The 23030-nt window shown below is 39.2% G+C and overlaps 1 long non-coding RNA gene across 1 annotated transcript; it reads right to left on the minus strand.

Moving 5' to 3' along the window:
• Positions 1-13622: 13622 nt before the first annotated feature.
• On the minus strand, positions 13623-21584 carry LOC121063971. The gene is made up of 3 exons (XR_005816248.1): positions 21385-21584; positions 20165-20293; positions 13623-14248 (listed from the first exon to the last, which is right to left on the minus strand). It is a non-coding gene; the product is annotated as an uncharacterized LOC121063971 (long non-coding RNA).
• Between the last annotated feature and the right edge of the window lie 1446 nt (positions 21585-23030).

Consider the following 23030-nt stretch of genomic DNA (forward strand, 5'->3'; position numbering starts at 1 on the left):
TGTTTCTGAGATGAAGAACTAAGACTTGCAAGTATCAGAACACTAGTAAAGTATTTGTCATTTTACGGAATATTTAATTCTTAAGTATATCTGACAAATGGGGAGCATAGTCCTTAACCAAGAACTTAACAGAAGTTATGGAAATGAAAGGAGCTGAATTTAGTCCCAAATCCCAGACTGTCACTTTAGTTCCATCCTCCTCCATCCATCCCTTAATGACCTATATTGTAAATAGCTAAGGATAAAAATAAATAAATTACAAATATATGGGGAAAGAGATAAAAGAAAGATAGATTTCAATTTGATTTGTACAGTTTTCTGGTCCTGAATTCCATATAGTCTTAACTCACACATACACTTTAAATCACCTTGGAAAATTAGAGCTCTTGAGGAAGGCAAAGTCTATCTCAAGCCCTGTATAAACTGATTTTGATGACTCCCCACACCCTCCTTAGCCACTGCTATTTGAAGGATACATTTCTTTACTGAGAGGCAGCTTCTAATTCTAATAAATAAATAAATAAATAAAATAAAAAAATTAACTCTATTAGAGTATACTTTTTTCTATACTTCTCTCTTCTGGGTGGGAAGCAGCTTGCGGTAAGGATGAGAGAAGCTTCAACCTGCTTGAAGTCAGGGAATAAAGCAGTCTTAAAAGAAAAGTAAAGAAAAGTAAAGAAAAAGAAGAGAAGAGAAGAGAAGAGAAGAGAAGAGAAAGAAGAGAAGAGAAGAGAAGAGAGAGAAGAGAAGAGAAGAGAAGAGAAGAGAAGAGAAGAGAAGAGAAGAGAAGAGAAGAGAAGAGAAGCGAAGGGAAGGGAAGGGAAGGGAAGGGAAGGGAAGGGAAGGGAAGGGAAGGGAAGGGAAAGGGAAGGGAAGGGAAGGGAAGGGAAGGGAAGAGAAAGAAGAGAAGAGAAGAGAAGAGAAGAGAAGAGAAGAGAAGAGAAAGAAGAGAAGAGAAGAGAAGAGAAGAAGAGAAGAAGAGAAGAGAAGAGAAGAGAGAGAAGAGAAGAGAAAGAGAAGAGAAGAGAAGAAAAGAAAGAGAAGAGAAGAGAAGAGAAGAGAAGAAAGAGAAGAAAAAAGAAAGAAGAAGAAGAAGGAAGGAAGAGGAAGGGAAGGAAGGAAGGAGGAAGGAAGGGAAGGGAAGGGAAGGGGAAGGGAAGGGAAGGGAAGGGAAGGGAAGGAAGGGAAGGGGGAAGGGGGAGGGAAGGGAAGGGGAAGGAAGGAAAGGAAGGAAGGGAAAGGAAGGAAAGGAAAGGAAAGGAAAGGAAAGAGGAAAGGAAAGGAAAGGAAAGGAAAGGAAAGGAAAGGAAAGGAAAGGAAAGGAAAGGAAAGGAAAGGAAAGGAAAAAAGAAAAGAAACGAAACGAAATGAAAAGAAAAGAAAAGAAAAGAAAAGAAAAGAAAGATAAATTAAATCTGAAAAGCAATGCCTCACATTCTTTATGGGTTGGCATGAGCCTGCAGGCTGATGGTTTGGGACACTAAGGCAGTGGGTGCACCCCATGAAAGACAAACCAAAAGTTCTGACACTGAAGCATAATGGTTAGGGCTATTAGGTCTATTCAAATAGTCCATCTGCTTTTGCTATTTTTTTTTTTATTTTAATTTTTTTTAATGAGTAAATGTGAAATACTTTGGGGTTTCTGTTTTGTGTATTTTTTTTCCCCCTCAAAGCAAGAGAGGGAATTGTTTAGCTGTTAGACAACAGAGCTGGGCAGTCCTAGGACACGTAATAAATAATGCAGAAAATGGTATAAAGACACATATCAAGTGTGGTTTCATCTACAATAATTTCTGCCTCATCAGAGATATAAGCTAGCTTTTAGGTTTGGAAAATCTGTGAAAAAGAAAGGATTTTTTCAATTTACAGAAGAAATAAGTAACAAGGGGTGAAATAAATTCTAAAGGATGAGAGAAGAATATATAATATCACAGATGTTCTAAAAAGGGAGAATTGTCATATTCAGGGAAGTTAATTAAGAGGTGAGTTACTTATATATGATGAAAGCAAACACTTTTTAACAAAACACATAATTGGCTGTTGCTAAATGCTGTGCTTAAAACAAAGAATTCAGCAAGATTTAAACAAATATTATTTATATATATGAATACCATCACTATTATTACCATAGAATCATAGAATGATTTGGTTTGGAAGAGACCTTAAAAATCATCTAATTCCAGCCCCCCTGACATGGGCAGGGGCACCTTCCAGACCAGGTTGCTCAAAGCCCCATCCAACCTGGCCTTGAACACCTCAAGGGATGGGGCAGCCTCAACTTCTCTGGGCAACCTATGCAAGCACCTCACCACCCTCTGAGTAAAGAATTTCTTCCTAATATCTAATCTAAATCTACCCTCTTTTAGTTTAAAACCATTTCTCCTTGTCATATCACTTCACTCAATGGTGAAAAGTCCCTTCCCAGCTTTCCTGTAGGCCCCCTTTAGGTACTGGAAGGCCACTATAAGGTCTCCTTGGAGCCTTCTCTTTTCCAGGCTGAACAACCCCAACTCCCTCAGCCTGTCTTCATAGGAAAGGGGCTCCAGCCCTCTGATCATCTTTGTGGCCCTCCTCTAAATGTGCTCCAGCAGCTCTGTGTCCTTCTTGTGCCCAGAGCTGAATGCAGTACTCCAGGTGGGGTACAGAGTAGAGTAGAGCAGAGTAGAGCAGAGTAGAGCAGAGTAGAAGGGGAGAATCACCTCCATTGACCTGCTGGCCACACTTCTTTTCATGCAGACCATGATATGGTTGTCTTTCTGGGCTGCAAGTTCACATTGCCAGCTCATGTTGAGCTTGTCATCAACCAACACCCCCAGGTCCTTCTCATTAGTGCTGCTCTCAAACCATTCTCTTCCCAGCCCATGTTTGTGATTAGGATTTTTTTTGTTGTTGTTTATTCATACAAGAGCTACATATTGATACAAGAGTTATTATTATTTATATTTTTACTGATACAAGACATTATTAATATTATAATTATAATTAAATTACAAGATATTATTAACATTTACAAAATATTGTTAATATATTCTTTATTGATACAAAAGCTTATGATAATATTTTGAGGTAGGAAAGCTGGATAAACCTGATTAGATTTTCACATATTTAGAAAATTGAAAAGCCAGAAAAGAACATTAAATCATCTCTCATATGATTCACTATGCACGTCACTGCAAAGTGATGCACTTAGTGGATGAGGGAAAGGCTGTGGATGTGGTCTACCTTGACTTCATTAAGGTTTTTGACACTGTTTCCCACAGCAATCTCCTGAAGAAACTGGCTGCTCATGGCTTGGACTGGCGTACACTTCGTTGGGTTAAAAACTGGCTGGGTGGCCAGGCCCAAAGAGTCGTGGTGAATGGAGTTAAATCCAGTTGGAGACTGGTCACTAGTGGAGTCCCGCCAGGGCTCGTTACTAGGGCCTGTTCTCTTTAATATCTTTATCGATGATCTGGATGAGGGGATCAAGTACACCCTCAGTAAGTTTGCAGATGACACCAAGTTAGGTGCATGTGTCGATCTGCTCGAGGGAAGGAAGGTTCTGCAGGAGGATCTGGATAGGATGAACCAATAGGCTGAGGCCAACTGTATGAAGTTCAACAAGGCCAAGTGCTGGGTCCTGCACCTGGGGCACAACAGCCCCAAGCAGCACTACAGGCTCGGAGACGAGTGGTTGGAAAGCTGCCTGGCAGAGAAGGACCTGGGAGTATTGGATGGTAGTCGGCTGAATATGATCCAGCAGTGTGCTCAGGTGGCTAAGAAGGCCAACAGCATCCTGGCTTGCATAAGGAGCAGTGTGGCCAGCAGGACTAGGGAGGTGATTGTCCCCTGTACTCGGCTCTGGTGAGGCCGCACCTCGAGTACTGTGTTCAGTTTTGGGCCCCTCGCTACAAGAAGGACATTGAGGTGCTCAAGCATGTCCAGAGAAGGGCAACGAAGCTGGTGAGGGGTCTGGAGAACAAGTCTGATGAGGAGCAGCTGAGGGAGCTGTGGTTGTTTAGCCTGGAGAAGAGGAGGCTCAGGGGTGACCTTATCACTCTCTACAGGTACATTAAAGGAGCCTGTAGTGAAGTGGGGATTGGTCTATTCTCCCATGTGCCCGGTGACATGACTAGGGGGAATGGGCTGAAGTTGCGCCAGGGGAGGTTTAGTTTGGATATTAGGAAGAACTTCTTAACTGAAAGGGTTGTTAGGTATTGGAATAGGCTGCCCAGGGAAGTGGTTGAGTCACCATCCCTGGAGGTCTTTAAAAGACAGTTAGATGTAGAGCTTAGTGATGTGGTTTAGTGGAGGACTTGTTAGTGTTAGGTCAGAGGTTGGACTCAGTGATCTTGGAGGTCTCTTCCAACCTAGATGACTCTGTGATTCTGTGGATCTGGTTGAAATTGAGTTAACTTCCCCCAGCAGTCCATACAGTTTTGTGCTCTGCACTTCTATCTAGAGCAGTCCTGGTATCACACCAATGTTTTGTCTGTTGCTGAGCAATGCTGGCACAGCATCAAGACTCCCTCCAAACCCTTGAACCCCAAAGCCAGTAGTCTGTGAGTGAGCAAGAGGTGTGCTGGGGGGAGACATTGCCAGGGGAGCTGACCTAAACAAACCAAAGGGATATTTACGTACCACATAATGTTACACTCAGCAATAAAGGCAGAGGAAGGGGAAGGAGAAGGGGGAGCTCTTGTTATGAAAACCTTTGTCCTTCTGAGCAACCACTATATGTATTTAGGCCCTGATTCCCAAGACATGGCTGAACATCACTTGGTGATAAGAAGTACAGAATAATTTTTTTCTCTCTCTTTGCTTCTGTGTGGCCTTTGCTTGCTTTTCTCTTTTCCCTTAGTTAAACTATCCTTATCTCAACCCATTAGCTTTTTTTTTTTTTTTAATCATATTTTGTCCCCCTGTTCTTTTGAGGAGGGGAAGTGAGAAGTGGGAGAGCAGAGTACTGGAGTTTAGCAAGCCAACAGTGTGAAACCACCACATTGATCATTCTCTTTAAGTCAGACATCCTTGTCTTTTCTGCTACTGTACTGGTGCAAAAGTGGCTTAGTGAGGACTCAAAAACAAGCTCTCCTAATTGTGAATGTTTTTACTTTACAGCATACCAGTGCAAACACTGATTTGCATGCCTATGTTCATTTACTGTTCCAGGGCAAACTTCTGCCTAACAGTCAAGGAAAAGGCGATGTACCTCCATGCAATGATTTATTACAATACCTGTAAAACTTCTATTGTAAATAAATCAGGCATATTCTTACAATCAAGCAAGTATGCAAGACCTAGATCAAATAAAGACTTAATAATGTATGTAAGTTATAGCAGCTTGACTTCTGAAGGGAAATACAGATGATTCTCTCACCAAGGCCTCTACAAGACTGAATGACAAAAACTTGAAGAAAATCACAATGCTTCAAAGAGACTTGACTTATTATATGATAGCAATAACAAGATATGTTATGGTATGTATGGTATGTTAACAAGATATGTTAAGGTATGTATGCTTATGATAGCAATAACAAGACCTCATTGTATATAATTCTTCCAATGACACTCAGTCTCCCAAGATTCTTAAAAAGAATGCCATCAGGGCAAAAAAAAAGAATGCCATCAGGGCAAATAATTTTGTGTGAAGGACCTTTGGTTTCACAATGGTAATGTCTGTACGTATACCTCAATTTGTCCTCTATAAGTGCCTTACAACTGGTATGCACGCACGTGTAAAGGTTTCTAATTCCCATAAAAGTTCAGTCCACTGTACAAATTCTCATTTTTCCATAAAATAGTAGGTACTAGAATCCCATAATTTCACCATTTATCAGTGACCTAGAGGAGAAGAGGAAATGCAGCCTCATGAACCTGATGAATTGATACAGTCCTTATGCAACGCTGATGGGAACCTTCTGAAATTCAAGAAGGGCAATTGCAAAATCCTGTACTTGGATGGACTAACCCCATGCATTTATAAAGCCTAAGGACTGCATGGGTAGAAGCTCTGCTGAAAATGGCCTGGAAGTCATGTGGTCGTGGTGGACAGAAGGTCAGGAAAGAAGAAGGAAACAGAATTACACCCTGGGAACAAAGAAGGCTAACACTATCATGACTGATACCAACATGAGTGTAGCCAGTTGATGAAGGGAAGTAATTATTCCCCTGTACTCAGCACTTCCTTGGCCACATTTGAAATACTGCACCTGGGTTTTTCCCCATATCTCCCTACCCCACTCATTGACTCCCAAACAAGAAAGGTAATTCTAAACTTGAGTAAGTCCAGAAGGCCACCAAGATAATCACAGAGCTGAGACCCATGAACCCATGAGGAGAGAATGAGAAAACATGGCTTATTTAGCCTGAAGAGAATCTTGGTTCAGGGAGGGGAAGACGTAATAACCCCATAACTACAAGTTATTAGGAAAGTAGAGCCAAGCCTTTATGGAGGTGCATAGCTCAAAAATGAGCAACTATAATCATAAATTGGAACAAATAAGGTTTCAGATGGATGTAATGAGAAAAAAAATATAAATATTAATGGTAAGGGCAATTAATCAATCACTGGAACAGCTGCCCAGCAAGGTTGTGGAATATCTGTCCTTGGAGGGTTTCAGGACCCAACTAGACAAAATCTTTAGCAGCCTCATTAGAATTCAGAGTTGATTTTGCTTGAAGAAAGTTGGATTGGATGACTCTCTTTTCATTCTAAATGATTGTGGGTTTATGACTGCAATACACAAATGGAATAGGCAAAGTCACGAGCTCTAAGCAGAAAACATCTAAACATCTAATCAGTCTGTGTTCATGAGGAGGATAGCAATGGGAACCAACTTCTGTAAAAGAAGATATTCAAACAATTTTCCAGCATACTTTGTCAGAATTCTTGACTCAGACTTTAATTTGAATTTCCAGCCTTCCAAACCTATCCTGGTTCTTTTTGATTTCTGAAGGAGAGGACCTATCCCAGAGTAGAAGGTGAAATGGTATGCTTTCTGGAGGCATAGCTGTAGCCAGAGAAGCAAATCTCAAAATCTTTCAATTTACAGAAAGGAAGGAAAATGAAAAATATAGTCCGAGGCTGGGAAAAAAAGGGACAACACTTTTTTTTCTTATTCTGTGGTTGTGTTATTTCACATTCTATGGAAATTAAAGTACATGTACACAGTAGATTCCCATCCCTCCTTCCCACCCGGGTTTTGTAAAGGTGGGAAATTCAAATTCTTGAAAATAGCAACCCACCCCCTCTACCAACATTACTTCCCATCCATCTCCTTTCTTCCCTGGGCAAGTGGTGAGCAAGTGTTTACATGTGCTCATCCTTCAGAACCTGGAAAAAGGTCCAGCTGCCTCTTACAGAGACAGAGCAAAATGCTTTAAGTGTCGTGGTGTCACACTAATAAAATTCATGTTCTACAAAAGAGCTGAAGGTTTTTTGGGCCAATTTTTCTAAGCCCTTTGTAAGGCATTCTTATATCCTTTATCCCTCTTCTACTTTAAAAAAAAAAAAAAAAAAAGTGCAACAACAAAAACGACACTCAAGAAGAGTTTTCTGTGGAGATTGCCATGAGTGGAACTGGATTGTTAATACTAGAGCATGGTCTGCAATTGAATGTGTTTCATATGCAATATTACAAATTTGTGTCACTTACTCCAGTGCTAAAATGCAGGTCAAATTTACCAAAAGCTGTGCCCATGTAGGCATATCCAGAGTACATACCTCTCAGAAGGGAAAGCATAGTTATGACAAAAAAAGACACAATGTTTACTATCAGGAGATATCCGAGTTGGACTGTATCTGATTTACTGAGTATTTGTATGCCTTTATTCCAGAGAGGCAAATAGACCTGCACTAACTGACCAAAATGGCACTTTTATGGAACTGGTTTTTCCTCCAAGCATACAAGTGACATATTTCACTTTGATTATGTTGCTTTAACCAAAACAAATTTTATTCCATATGTTGCTCTTAAAGTGTAGATAATAGTGAGTTATTGTTTATTACTCTTTCCTTATTGCACAACAGAGTTTTGATAACATTAGACTTTTGTAATTGTTATCAACCGTCAAACCACAAACAAGGTTAGGGAGTGGTTTGTAAACAAATAAATATAAAATATGTTGGGAGGTGTCGTACCACTATTTCTGATATCAAAGGTTGATAATCATGCACTAAACTTCCAAATCCCAAAGTCTGTCTATGGAACAGTTCACTTTCAAGAGTTTTTAAGTATTATGCTTGGGGATTAAGGATATTTCTTTTTCTGTTTGATCTTTCTGAAATAATTTTTTCAAGCTATTTTTGGATGATGAAAATTAAATATGTATATTTATATACTCATATAAAAAAACAAACAAAAAAACCACAACAGATGATGCTGGAAGTAGTATTCTTAACTAATTCTGCTAAAACAAGAACTACAATTGTCTGACACTCAGAAAGACACTACACTGTCCTCAGTGAGCAAAGTCCTTCATATCTGTCAAGGATTACATTAAATAAACAAGTCAGATACCTTATTTGTCAAGATCCACCCATTTGAAAACAATTTTGTAGAACTTCAAAACACTTTTTCCATTAAAAATGATATCTAAGATTTAAAACAGTTTTCAATTAAATTTTTTCAAAATAAAAAATAAAATTATCAGTCTTCCTTGAAAGCTGGTAAAGTATATGCAGTTCTATGATCTTTCTATAGAAGATTTTTGTTGTGATTTGAACACTCAGTTTATCAGCAACTTATATGTTGGTGAAGAGTTATAATCAGTGCAAGTTCAAAAGAAATCTTGGTAAACACACTTTGTGTGTGAAACAACTTCTTTGACTGGTCTTAAGAGTTAGAAGATCAAATATTTCATTTCAAATATTTTTACACCAGAATTATATTCAAACAAGCCTTCGTATAGATGGCAACAACTGATGCATCATCTATTTTTGATCTCACACCTCTTCTTTGAAGAAGGTGGAAATGTTTTATAAGGGAAAAACTTTCTGAAAAATCTTTCCTTGATTAAGTATGTGTACTTGAACACAGTGTTTTGCAAGCTGCACAGAAAGCTGTCATACAGTTTACACTCATTTTTATGAAGCCAGGCATCTAAATACCCCAAGTGTATTTGAAAAATGCATTCAGACTTTTAACTCAAGACCTGAAGGCACAGTTTTTGTTGTTTGGTATGGAATATTGCAAGTTATACCAGTGTAGATAGCTATAGTCTTAGAGTCTGGGATTATAAAAAGAAACAGATTATAGCAGTAATTACTGAAAAGTGCCACATAATTAAAATAATATTTACTTCATTAGAAAATCTCATATAAAATGCAAGTAAATACATGAGAATATTTGATAGAACACTTGTACAAAACTCTTACAAACAGGAAAGAGAAAATAATGGAACCAGTTAATTCCCAGGTTGACTCAATGGATCATGCAGCATGCACATCTTTTGAAGCAAATGGCATGCTTTTAACTACACTGCCTAGAACAGTTTTCTTCTAGCATGTCTTTACAGGTAGCAGTATGATGGTTAGGCAGGAGCCAAATATTTTTCACATATCAGAGTGAAAAAGTGTCAGTTTCAGCCACGCAGACTTGATTTTCAAATTTGAACCATTTTCTCTGTGTTTGCAACATTTTTTCTGTGATGACCAGAGTCCTGCCATGGTGTGGGAATGAGTATTGTTACCTCATGGTATGCAATAAAAGATTTGTATCAAGGCTTCCCCATTTTCACCTTGATGTGCATTATGATTTCATGACACTCTGGAATGATCCTTCTCTGAGACTCTGCCTTACTTTTTTTGTGGTGTCCAAGGGTTGTGTTGTTCCCTTGAAATTCTGTTGGACAGCCTAGTAGTAAGCTTTGGATAGGGCCCCTTAGCAAATGTGTCTTTCAGACATCTTGAAAATGTCTCTTGTTTCTGGATATACTCTGGATATACTCTGCCTATACTGCCTGCCCTAGCTTTGTCAACTCTTCCATCTGATGCAGAAAAGTTCTTTTACTGGCTTTCATTTGGTGGCCACTAGAAAGTTAAATAAAGTCACAAGACCAAGACTGAGCTACTTCTCAGAAGCGTTTAGTGGAAAGCTATGAACTCCATCTGTTTCTAGAAAGTTTTGGCTTACTGACAAGGACAGAGGTATATGCCCCTTGGAGCAAAATAACTTCTTGCTCTTCTTGAAATTGTTTGCAGAACAAAGATAGATGTAACTAATGTCTTGACACTAATATTGTGGGAACTATCCTTTTTAGTCTACAAGGGAACACCTGGGAAGCAGTTCTGGCATACAAGGTTCTGGTATGAATAAGTTTGTAAAACCTCATGAATGGACCTGAGATACTTTTGAACCTTTGGTTATGAAAATGAACCTTTGACATGTTAGAAGGTAGAGGATCCTCAGTGACATCTGTGACCTCCTGCATAATAGCATACTGAGATATCACCCTTCCTTTCGGTGGGACACTGGAACAATAGACAATCAATCAATCAATCAATCAATCCCACCTTCTAAAAACCTAGTCCATACAGTTTATTGCAGGATTATTTTCTTATACCTCTGACTTTATCCCATCTTTCATACTAGGGGTGGGATTCTTTTTACCAGGCTTCAAAAGCAAGGTGCCTCACTGGAACACAATGACTTTGTGTCAAAGAACAGACCTATATGTCCCAGAGCCCTTTTAGCTGAGTGAAGTATTCTAAGACATGAAGAAGTACTTCCTGAGAATAACAATTTCTCCTCACTGAGCATAGAAAGACTCCAGACAACTTATCTAGAAAAGATTCCTAACATAAAAATGGCAAAGTTTAGGCCACATGAACCATGTCTTTGACTTGAAGCGTGTCTCCACATTACTTATACCAATATATTTCATCTTCTAGTGGAAGAGGCTGTGGCATTTTTTTTTTTTTTTGCACAACCATAATTTCTCTCTGGGTGTATTTTTTGTTGCTAGAAGGGCATTATCAAGATCTGTTCTGCCTCTTGCCAGAGAACCTCTGACTAGAGGGTAGAAGGACCATCTGTACAGGGCCCAGCGTGAGAACAATCATCAAAATTAATTATTCGGTAGTGCCTGAGAAGTACTCCTTCACCTCTCATTTAGCAAAGATCCTTCCAATGGGAGGAAGAAACTAATGGATGGAAATAGCAAACTTGGTACTGCCTCTCTAAAAGGTTTTTGACAGGGCCCCTAATTTAAGGTGACATGACTGTAAGCATGTGCATTTGGTGAGCATCAACACCCTTACTATGCCCCTTATGGTTGGATCTATTCAAAGACTGGTACAAGGTGCAAGGAGTGCTCCACTGGGAAGACCTCACCTTGAAGACTTTTCTGGTAAGCCAGCTCCTTAAGGTCAGTTCAACCTGCTTGCTGTCAAAGAATCAGCTCAGTAGCCAGACTGATCCCGGCACATACCTGTGAAGTGATTAAGAGCACTGGTAACTGAAAAAAACATTTGCAATAAAGGGCTATCAAAATTTGAAAAGATCCAACTACTTACAAGGTGGGTGGTCTCTTTTTTCCTCAGTTATATCAGGGGGGACTAGGGGCTGCAGGATCTGGCCTTACATAGGTAACAGCCTTTTTAATTTCCATTTTTTTAAAGAGGATTGAATAGTTTGGTCTTTTCCTCCCCATGCAAAACCATGATTCATCCATCATGTCAATAGCATCATATTCATAAATATACCACCATGCCTGGTATTTTCCACTGAAATTGGCAAATGTGCTTAGAACAAAGTGAAATGAAAATTTCAGGAATTTCCAATTGGGCTTAGCAAGTTGTGAAAGAAGAGTGATGACTGCTATCGATGTAAAGAGTTATGAGCTGCCTGGTTCTTCTGTTTTATGGAACAGTTTAGCCATAGAACATACCTACTTCACTGTGACTGTGGCCTGGTCCTGGCCACGGCCTTAATTTTTCTGAGGATGTTATTCATAAATGTTCTCTTAATCAAGCTCAGGCCCAGAATTTTACTGTTCAGACCAAACTAATTGCCAGGATACATGAGATGCCAAACCCTAGAAGGTAAAGCTAAAATTTGTGTGTCCTGGCTCAGAGAGCCACTATGTTTCAAACTTGAAATAAAAAAGTGGGTTTTTACATTTCTTAAATAGTTGATTTTTCCATTCCAACAATTAGAACTCTGTGCTTCTCAAAGAATTTACACTATATGTACATCTCCTTCATTTTTTAGTTTTACTAAAACAAAAATCTTTCTCTCTTTTTAAAGACTTTTTTTTTTTTTTTTCTAAGAGAAAAAAAGTAAAGATTATCCCTTTTCAAATTCAAAATTATCCCTGGCTAGTGTGCATGGTTGCCACACTGAAACAGACGGCAGTTTTCTGGGTGAAATGACATAGCCACAGGTGCCAAGACCCACAAGGAAGGTATGCCAAGGACTGTGAAGATTTTATGTCTCTCCGGCCATCATAAACAGGAATGTTATATCTTTCAACCCGGCAACTGGCAGGTTCTCCATTGATTACATCCTTTTATTGAAAAAGAGAGAGATGAATGATTTTCTTTATTCTTTTCAGATGAAAAAGCCTCTAGAGGATTAGGAATCCCTTGGTTCTTGATCTAAAGACAGACTCCAAAACAAAATGTTGTGAAACCTTATAATATCTTAATATTATTTTCACTCACTATTCATAATAATCTTATATCATAATAATCTTAACCTCAGTACCACCAAGGAACTGAAATGTTTCAGTGAATTCAACAAGCAACATAACAACGATCCTATTTTTTTTTAAGTTCAACATCTGCTAGCCCTCACTTCTTTGACTGTGGGAAGCAGCATTTCACTTTGCCATTCTTAATCACAGGAGTAGGAAGAAGTGAGACAAGGTGAGGTGAGAATCAGTGTGTGGACAGAAATGTTGATAAACCTGAAAGCTTGTACATTTTTTTCTGTTTGTATCATCAAGTGATTTGATTTGATAAATGAAGGTTGTGGCTCCTTAAAAGCCTTGTGTCAGGACCCTGAGTGCATCTCCCCATCCCAAAGTTTCACTGCTTGGGTTGACAGGCAGGTCAGATATATGCATGATATATATTAGAACCATGTAATCCACTTGTTCAGGCTTGTGAAAGAACAGTTTTAGAGAAGGAGCTGTCTAGCCTTGTGGAGCCTTATTAGGGCTCGCCTCTCCTTTGCTTGGGGGCTGCTTCTAGGATCAGGCCATTTCCCTTGCTGCTCACCTGAGCTATGTTTTTGGTGCACCTGTGCCCAGTCTACCACTCACTGATTCTGGCCCTGATCTCAACCCACTGGCTTGACTTTCTGATTTGATCTCAGACCTTCCTCATCACTATGGACTTGTTGATCAGGACTGTTGTCTGCCTGTGGTTACCAATGCTGGGCTTGCTTGGGAACAGTGGGGCAGCTTGCTGGTCAGTGAGATCAGTGTTCCTGTCTGCCTTGCTTTGACTCTTGACTCTTGGCTCACCTTGGCTCCCCTTCCCTTCACAGAGGAGGCTGTCCTTGCTGCTCCCTAAAGCTTTACATCATTTTGTGCTTTGGTCATCACGGTTATAAAAAACTGCTATGAAAATGTGTGGGATTATGTGACCTTTAATAATTGAATATTACAGAAGTTTCAGTAGTAAACATTCACATACCAGCAATCTACCAGACAAATGTATTAGGTATTTATCTACTACCATTTCTTCTGATCTTCATCTCAAATGAATTACTCCCACCTGCCCCATTCCTCCACAAGGTACACATGAAATATTACACTTGTCCTTCAGATTCCTGAAAGAGATTCTGTTGTGCTGGGCAGAAAATTTAGGACTCTGAAAGCTGGGTCAGATGAGGAAATACTGGAAGAGCTGTCACTCAAGGTCAGTGAAGGAAATAAAATCTATTAAGAAAACCACAAAAAACACACCAACAGAAAACAAGAAATACTGATTTCATTCCATTTATATAAAAGCCAAAAGGAATTTTGCCATAGACTTGACTAAGAACTGTTGAGTGTAGCAGTATGTTCTTGTCAGCAATTCTTAATTCATTCTTGCCTGTATTCCAGAGCAGTCATCTAACATCTTAACACTAGGTGCAGGATTGAGTACCACAAGCCATTTGCAGCAGGCATGAATTAGACTTGCTATGTGTCAGAAGCAGACCATGTCTGAGTTAGATCCAAAGCACTCATATTTAAGATTATGTTCTACAAAAAGTTCACTCAATGCAGCATAGTTTTTCACTGTCCTGTTTATGATGAGCCACGGTATCCAAATCTGAAATACAAGTTCAGCACTGATTTTAAAGAGAAGAATATCAAAATTGCACCTCCTTATTTCCGTTTTTCAATTTAGGGTCTAGGAATGACCAAAGCCTAGTTCTAGTGCCTTAAGGCATGTTCAAATCAAACTTCTCTGCAGCAGAGCCAGGATCCTGTTCAGCTCTGCTTCTACAGAATTCCCACTGCTGCAGGGTCATAAAGACAGAGAGGAATCAAATCAGGAAAAAGATGCAGATCAAAAATATTCCATCAGGATAAAAAGAGTTGACTGAAAAGGATTAATCAAGAAACTGCATCACTAGTTGTGTCAGAACAGTTGAAAGGGCAGTCAGGGAGTAGAAATTAGCAGCTGGTGGTGTAAGGAAGGGCAAGGGACATCTTAAATTGATTTTGTCACTAAGAAAAATGCCTGTGGAATTGTGACACAACCTAAACATCATTTACTTCTTCATGGCTTGCAAATTCAGGCACTGTTTTTGACAATAGAAAGCTATGGATCCTCATTTTCTTAATAGGGTCTGAAATGTATTCCCCCCCCCCCCACCGAAGTAAAGACATATATTTGAGCTTCCTATGCAAATTGCAATAAACCCATTAAACAATCAATTTCCCTATTGCCATTTTTCAACATGCCTGAGGACAGTTTACAAAATCTTCATCTCTGCTTTAATTCAAAACATTTGTGAATGCCTTTGATAGACTATTACTGCAGTGAAGTACTGTATGCAATATACATCACCTTCATGTACAGTTACATACCTAATTAGCATCAGTGCACAGTACAAACTGCACATTTGAATGTAAAATTGAAAAGTCACATTGCTTTTGACAATGCAGCTGAAGCTTTGGGAAGGTAGTTCGAAATTCAAACTAAAACAAAATTAATGCATTTTCCACAAGAACTCTTCTAAGAAGCTCAGACAACTCAATTCATTAAAAGTGTACAATGTGTGAAATGAAACACACTTTTGAAGTTAAATGAGTAGCTACATGGAAGATAACTGTTTGCTTTATTCATGTAGGTCTGTAAACATATATTATAATAATGAATGAATAAGAAAATTACTGCCTTGTGATTCTGGATAAGCACTCAGAACTGTCAGTTCTTGTCCAAATTATCTGGATCCTTTGGGCATGGAAAAACTGGGTGGAGAATTGCATGAGATCAGGGAAGAAAAAAAAGGAAATCTCATGAGACAAGAACTACGAGGATTGCCACTCATGGTATTTTGGCAGTTTCTCAACCCAGAAGTACAAAGCAAATGAAAAACAGCAATAACAAGTTCCAGATATTGTCGAGAATTAACTGAACCTCCAAGAACCTCCAAGTTTCTGGGACCCTACCACAGATAGAGAGGGTTTGTGGAATGCCACCCTCTCCTCAGAGGCTCACAAAATTGCACAGGGACAGTGTTTACAGCTGAGTCATGCTGACAGACAGACCGTGTTGATTCCAAGCATGATATAAGAGGATTTGGAGTGTGTTGTTGGAGCAGAGGAAACTTGCAGCTGCAACAGAGGATTCCCCCAGAGAAAGATCCAAGAACAGTTAAGCTTGAGAATAGTTAGGTTCTCTCCACAATGCAGCTATTGAAAAGCCAGAAGGCAGTGAGGAGGTACGTTTCAACCTGCAACGCACAGAGCGTATTCAGAGCAGGGTGGTAGTTTTAGTAGTTTACAAGTGCTTTCCTGACCTGTGTCACTCATGTTTAACAAAAATAGATGAGTCACTTACAGAAGATGAGTCTTCTTGTTTGTTGCCTTCTCTAACATTCTTCATCATGCCAGCATTGATTTTATTAGCCTGATTGCTCTTTTTCTTAGACAATATTTTATATTTCTGGAAAGGGAACTTCAAACACATACATTCTCCTTTTTATACCATTTCATACGTGTCCTGCATAGAGTATAAATGATTACAAGAACTACAGGACAGGGATACTCAGAGTCCAAAAGTGTCAACTCACAATCTAGTAACCTAAAAAGAAGAAAAGAAAAAGAAAAAGAAAAAGAAAAAGAAAAAGAAAAAGAAAAAGAAAAAGAAAAAGAAAATGAAAAAGAAAAAGAAAAAGAAAGAAAAAAAAAGAAAAAGAAAAAGAAAAAAAGAAAAAGAAAGAGAAAGAGAAAGAGAAAGAGAAAGAGAAAGAGAAAGAGAAAGAGAAAGAGAAAGGAAAAGAAAAAAAAAGAAAGAAAAAGAGAAAGGAAAAGAAAAAGAAAAAAAGAAAAAGAAGAAAAAGAAAAAGAAAGAAAAAGAAAAAGAAAAAGAAAAAGAAAAAGAAAAAGAAAAAGAAAAAGAAAAAGAAAAAGAAAAAAAAGAAAAAGAAAAAGAAAAAGAAAAAGAAAATGAAAAAGAAAAAGAAAAAGAAAAAGAAAAAGAAAAAGAAAAAGAAAAAGAAAAAGAAAAAGAAAAAGAAAAAGAAAAAGAAAAGGAAAAGGAAAAGGAAAAAGAAAAAAGAATTTGTCCTTTCGTTGGGTCATACACTTAAGTGGCACAGACTGGCAGAGCCCCAGTAATTCAGATGGAGCTACCCGATTTACACCAGGTGTGCAGTCCAGTAAGTTTTGAAGTACATTAAAGAACACCTACTAACAACATGAGATCATATGTTGGCACAGTTGCAGAACGTAAAAGATCTAGAAGGTCAAGCTGACATGTTACACCACATTACAATGAATAATGGAACTCTCTGTTTAGTGAACAGCTAGTAAATACATACAAATAAGATGGACAGACTTCCACCGGCCATCTGTATGCTCTTCTTCCTGTACCACCAAACATCACCAACAGAGTCAGAACCATTAGTGTCAGAGGCCAGCAAGATTGAGGCAGCTCTGCAGGAGAGGACAAAACCAGAGTCATAGAAGACTCCAGTGATGGTGTCCCCACTGACCAAGGCACAGTCCCAGAGCGTCTGAACAGGGTAGGCAGAGCAGGATGCTGATAGCAGGGTCCACTGACTTCCTGAGGCAAGGTCAGGAGATGAGGTTCCACCTAGGAACTCCAGTCAAAAATAGCACGACAGGGCCAGAGAGAGGAGTGAAAATGAAGCTACCTACAACTTTCATCTAGAGTCCTTCAAGAAAGTCCCATGAGTAAACAAGCACAGACAGGACAGGACACCAAGGACAATTAATTTAAATGGACCTCCTGGGGTAATGGGCAGCAGGAAGGTGGAATGGGGGAGGTGGGGGGCTGATGACATGGCTCATGGCAGTTAAGGTGTACTTGTTCCCTCAAGGCACAGACACTGAGTTTACAACAGTAAAGAAATCTTCATTTGAAACTCGACACAAGCATAAAGCAAGCCAGCAAAAATATGATTCTGAAAATGTCTTTCTCCAGAAAGGCTAAAGTGTAACTTTTTCACACTGTAGGAGAAGATTAGGCTTGGGAACTTCTAAGGAATTTTAAGGTGCACAAGTCCATGGGACCTGACGAAATACATCTGTGGGTCCTGAGTGAACTTGCAGATGAAGTTTTTAAGCTACTGTCCATCATACTGGAGAAGTCGTGGCAGTCTGGTGAGGTTCCCACTGCCTGGAAGAGGTTCCGGAAACATAACCCCCATTTCTACAAAGGGAAGAAAGGAAGCCCTGGGGAACTGCCAAGCTTGTGCTTGGCAAGATCATGGAGCAGATCCTTCTGGAAACTATGTTAATGCATATGGAAAATAATGAGGTGGTTGCTGACAGCCAACATGGCTTCACTAAGGGCAGATTGTGCCCAGCAAGTCTGGTGGTCTTCTACGGCAGGATTGCAGCACTGGTGGATAGGGAAAGAGCAGCTGACATCATCTACCTGGACTTGTTCAAAGCTTTGGCACTGTCCCACACAACATCCTTGTCTCTAAATTTGAGAGACATGCATTTGACAGATGGACCACTCAGTGGGTTAGGAATTGGCAGGATGGTCACACTCAAAATGTTGCAGTCAATGGCTCAATGTCCAGGTGGAGATCAGTGATGAGTGGTGTTCCTCAGGGGTCAGTGTTGGGACTGGCGCTGTTTAACATATTTGTCAGTGACATGCACAGTGGGATTGAGTGTACCCTCAGCAAATTTGCCAATGATACCACAGTGTGCGGTGCAGTCAACACGCTGGAGGGGTGGCATCCTTAGGCACCTGGACAGATTTGAGAGGTGTGCCTGTGTGAACCTCATGAAGTTTAACAACATCAAGTGCAAGGTCCTGCACTTGCGTCAGGACAATCCCAAACACAAATACAAGCTGGGAAGAGAATGGTTTGAGAGCAACACTGATGAGAAGGACCTGAGGATGTTGGTTGATGAGAAGCTCAACATGAGCTGGCAATGTGAACTTGCAGCCCAGAAAGACAACCATATCATGGTCTGCATGAAAAGAAGTGTGGCCAGCAGGTCAATGGAGGTGATTCTCCCCTTCTATTCTGCTCTACTCTGCTCTACTCTGCTCTACTCTACTCTGTACCCCACCTGGAGTACTGCATTCAGCTCTGGGCACAAGAAGGACACGGAGCTGCTGGAGCACATTTAGAGGAGGGCCACAAAGATGATCAGAGGGCTGGAGCCCCTTTCCCATGAAGACAGGCTGAGGGAGTTGGGGTTGTTCAGCCTGGAAAAGAGAAGGCTCCAAGGAGACCTTATAGTGGCCTTCCAGTACCTAAAGGGGGCCTACAGGAAAGCTGGGAAGGGACTTTTCACCATTGAGTGAAGTGATATGACAAGGAGAAATGGTTTTAAACTAAAAGAGGGTAGATTTAGATTAGATATTAGGAAGAAATTCTTTACTCAGAGGGTGGTGAGGTGCTTGCATAGGTTGCCCAGAGAAGTTGAGGCTGCCCCATCCCTTGAGGTGTTCAAGGCCAGGTTGGATGGGGCTTTGAGCAACCTGGTCTGGAAGGTGCCCCTGCCCATGTCAGGGGGGCTGGAATTAGATGATTTTTAAGGTCCCTTCCTTAAGGAAAAAACATTAAAGTTATAAAAACACAAAACCATTCTATGATTCTATGATTCTCTGTTCTGCTCCTATATATGAAGTAAGTTTCAGAGTTTAGAAATGCATTACACAAAATGTAATTCATTTGCAAAATTTAGCCACAGCTAAAACCATGTTAGTTTTAGGCCATGAAACACATACCCTAGTCAATCAGCACATAAATGGCATGGAGCAGCAGACAGTCTATGCATTTACATTGAGCTTCCAGGATTTGATACTTTTTTCTTTTATATAATTAAAATCAAGTAGAGTCTAATGAGATAGTAATTTGTTGAAACTTGACATCCACTTCTATTCTTTAGATCTTAAAATGAAGATTTTCTCATAGTTATGAATAGGTATTTTATGAATAGACAATATCTTCAGATGGGAGAATATTGGTCTGTAAATTAATTATCACTATTTTTAAATGTATGATAAATTAATTTATTATGAAATAAAACTTGAATGCTATCTCATGATAGTAGGCAGTACTTAAGAGACAAAAGTCCAGATTTCGGTTTTATCTTCAGGCAAAGTCAGAATGCCATCCTTCCAATGTCAAACAAGATCCCCCATATTAAAGGGGCAATGGGAATCTAAAGGTCTTTCCTGTTACTGGTATGAAATCATTCTCTTCAGCAGGCTACCCTCTTCCTTTCAGATATTGTAATTTATATATTTATTTAGGTATCAGTAAGTAATAAAAAATGAAATGGAATGAAATGATAAATAACAAAATAAATGAAATGAAATGAAATTAAAAGAAAAGAAATGAAATGAAATGAAATAAATAATAAAAGATTCTCAATCTCTTCTGACATTAATCTAAAATAAATGCTAAAAGGCCTACTAATCTTCCAATTAGTGGTAGTTTATCCACCACTCCTATTAAAAGAGAAAGTCTCCTGCTTGTGGTCAAACCAGAAAGACATAGAGGTCCAGAAAGCATCTCACCTGCCAGAAAGTGGGCTGTTTGGGCTCAGGGTCAACCTGGTGGCAATGCAGCTAAATGTCTTCTCTGGGTGACACATGGGAGCAGGTCCCAGATGACCTTGCTGGCAGGGAGCAGAGCTGATCCCTTTCCTGTGGGAGATAGTTTTAAGCTGAAACTCCAGTTCCTGGACCCCGCTTTAGCTACTGCTCTAGCTTAGACATCTTTTCCAATTTATGAAAAGGAACTGACTATGGATAAAATGCCGATAGATTTTTCCATTTCCAAAGTGATCTTACCTAACAGGCATTTATATAACTTTGTACTTGTAGATGGACATAGTCGTCCCTGTGATATCATCAAAGCACAATTACTTCAAATATTGTAAAGTTGCAATGGAAGAAGAAACAGATAAACCAGATTTTGAGAGAAATGATGAGGGATTAAATGAGTTTATAAAGAGAAAATCAAAGGAAAACGTGGTTCATGGACAATGTAGGGCAAGGAAGAGAAATACAAAGAAGAGATGAAGGGAGAAAAGGTGTGGGAGATACCAGTTAAAAATGAACTTACGAAGGAAGTAGAATATGGAGAGAAAGAAAACAAAACTAAACAAGACAACAACAAAACAAAGAAAATGAAAAAGTGTATTTGCCCTCCTTATAGCCAAAAGATATATCTTGAGATCAGGACTCCTTGTCTGGCCCTCTTTTATGTGGGTCAGATGCTTGCCTTTTGTATTCATCTGTGTACAGCAGTTTATTGGAATTTCAGGATCTAATTGTCTGAAGACACACTAGAAAACCTACAAATTCAGCTGAAGCCTAAGTGAGGTCTCTTGTCTACCAGAGCCACCCTGTCATATAGACAAACCCAATCAGAATACGATGTGAAAGAGGTGTGCTAAAGTAATTTTCTTGCTCTGTCTTTCTAAGCTGAGTGAGGAGAGGAGGGGAGGAGAGACAATACTCAGGATTAGGATGAAGAAATTATATTTTTTTCTGTTGTTTAAGTACACTATTGTCTGAAATCAAAGAAACATTTTTCATTATGGATTTAGTTCTCACCACCACCCAGACACAACCCAATTTATAAGCATTTTATTTTGAAGTGTTCTGTAAGCTGTTGACTGGTCAAAAACAAAAGTTTTCATGCAAAGTTTAGGAAGAGGAGATTTCTCAGATTAAGGGTAAATTTTCCGGATAGGACTAACCAAATGCACAAATATCCAATAGCACAGTACCTCTTCATTTAGATCAGTTGCTGTATGGGCAGGCTGGTTCCAGACTTGTGCTCCAGTGAATAAATAACTGTTCATCCTCTATGATGATCAAGACATCTATCATGCAGAAGTTTTTAGAGTGGAATTGGCATTTTATCTGAAATTTACCTCCTGGTTGATTCCTTTATCCCCTTGATTACTATGATTTTGTGCTCTCACATCTAAAGAAAGTAAAAAATAGAAAAAGATTTTGTCCCTCTCAGGAATACTGTGGAAATCTCAAGCATATTTCCAGGTCAGGAATACCACTTTCTACTCAGCACTACATTTACCCCTCTCAGTTTTATTTCCCCACCTTGATTTGAACCTGGAATGTTTTGCTTAAAACATTGATATGGCCTTGCCAGATATGATGACCAAGACTGATTTGCCTCCTTTGTTGCCAGTTGCTGTGTCTCATTGAAGACTGTACTTCTATTGAATGCCTGGCCTGGAGCCCAAAGACCCCCTGTTATCCCTCCCCTGAGTGGAATAGAGTCAATTGCTAGTTCTGCAGAACAATAGGAAACACACAAAAATTCTTACAATGAGAAATAATAATAATTTTACCATCTGAGGAAGCTTTTTGAGCTATGGCAGTCCAAATACAAGATTTCTGATGCAAACCCACCAGGTATTCACAATTTTTATTTAATTGAAAACCATGAAATTTTTACTTCACTAGGTCTGGGCTTGAGACAAGCTAAATTACTCATGCTTTCAAAACATAGAAAGATCAAACAAATTTCAGGTTGTCATGGAAGCAGATTGTTGTGCCAATAGTAGATCTTTGTAGTCGCAGATAATTAACCTTAATTACCCTGATGTGCTGTTACTGAAAATATTTGGTTACCTATGATGCTTTCAGTGTGTAAGATTGACAATTGTGCTCATTTGGGCTGTGTGGTTTGATAGCAAAATGCATTTCACTGGTAGAGTTGACACAGAATTTTATTGTGTAGCATGATAGCATTTTAGCAGCCATGCTTGGTCTAACAGTCCACTTTCTAATATCCTGCATCTGGACAAATAGAGCTCTATGGGCTGAGGCAAAATACTAAGAAAAGAAATGATAGCTTCATTTAATATTCTTGACATATTTTGCCAACAGTTATACTGTACTCATAGCCTAGTTCCTTTTCTATACTAGGCCGGCAGAATGAGGAGAAAAATAATTGTTTCAAGTTCCAAATACCAACATGAAAAGCCTGACAATCAAAACCCTTCTTTCTTTAATATGAAAAAAAAATAATAAAAAAATCTATTTTACATTTAAATAATAGTAGGACAGTGACACAAAAACAAACAAACAAACAAGAAAAACAAGAACTAACACAAAGGCCACCAAGTCCCCAGCTAAGCCCAACAGCTTTCCTAATGCAACTCTGAAGATCTCTTCCTTTCCTTTCCTTTCTTTTCCTTTCCTTTCCTTTCCTTTCCTTTCCTTTCCTTTCCTTTCCTTTCCTTTCCTTTCCTTTCCTTTCCTTTCCTTTCCTTTCTTTTCCTTTCCTTTCCTTTCCTTTCCTTTCCTTCCTTTCCTTTCCTATCCTTTCCTTCCTTTCCTTCCTTTCCTTTCCTTTCCTTTCCTTTCCTTTCCTTTCCTTTCCTTTCCTTTCCTTTCCTTTCCT

This window comes from Cygnus olor, chromosome 1 (assembly GCF_009769625.2).
Source record: "Cygnus olor isolate bCygOlo1 chromosome 1, bCygOlo1.pri.v2, whole genome shotgun sequence".
In the NCBI taxonomy this organism is placed as follows: domain Eukaryota; kingdom Metazoa; phylum Chordata; class Aves; order Anseriformes; family Anatidae; genus Cygnus; species Cygnus olor.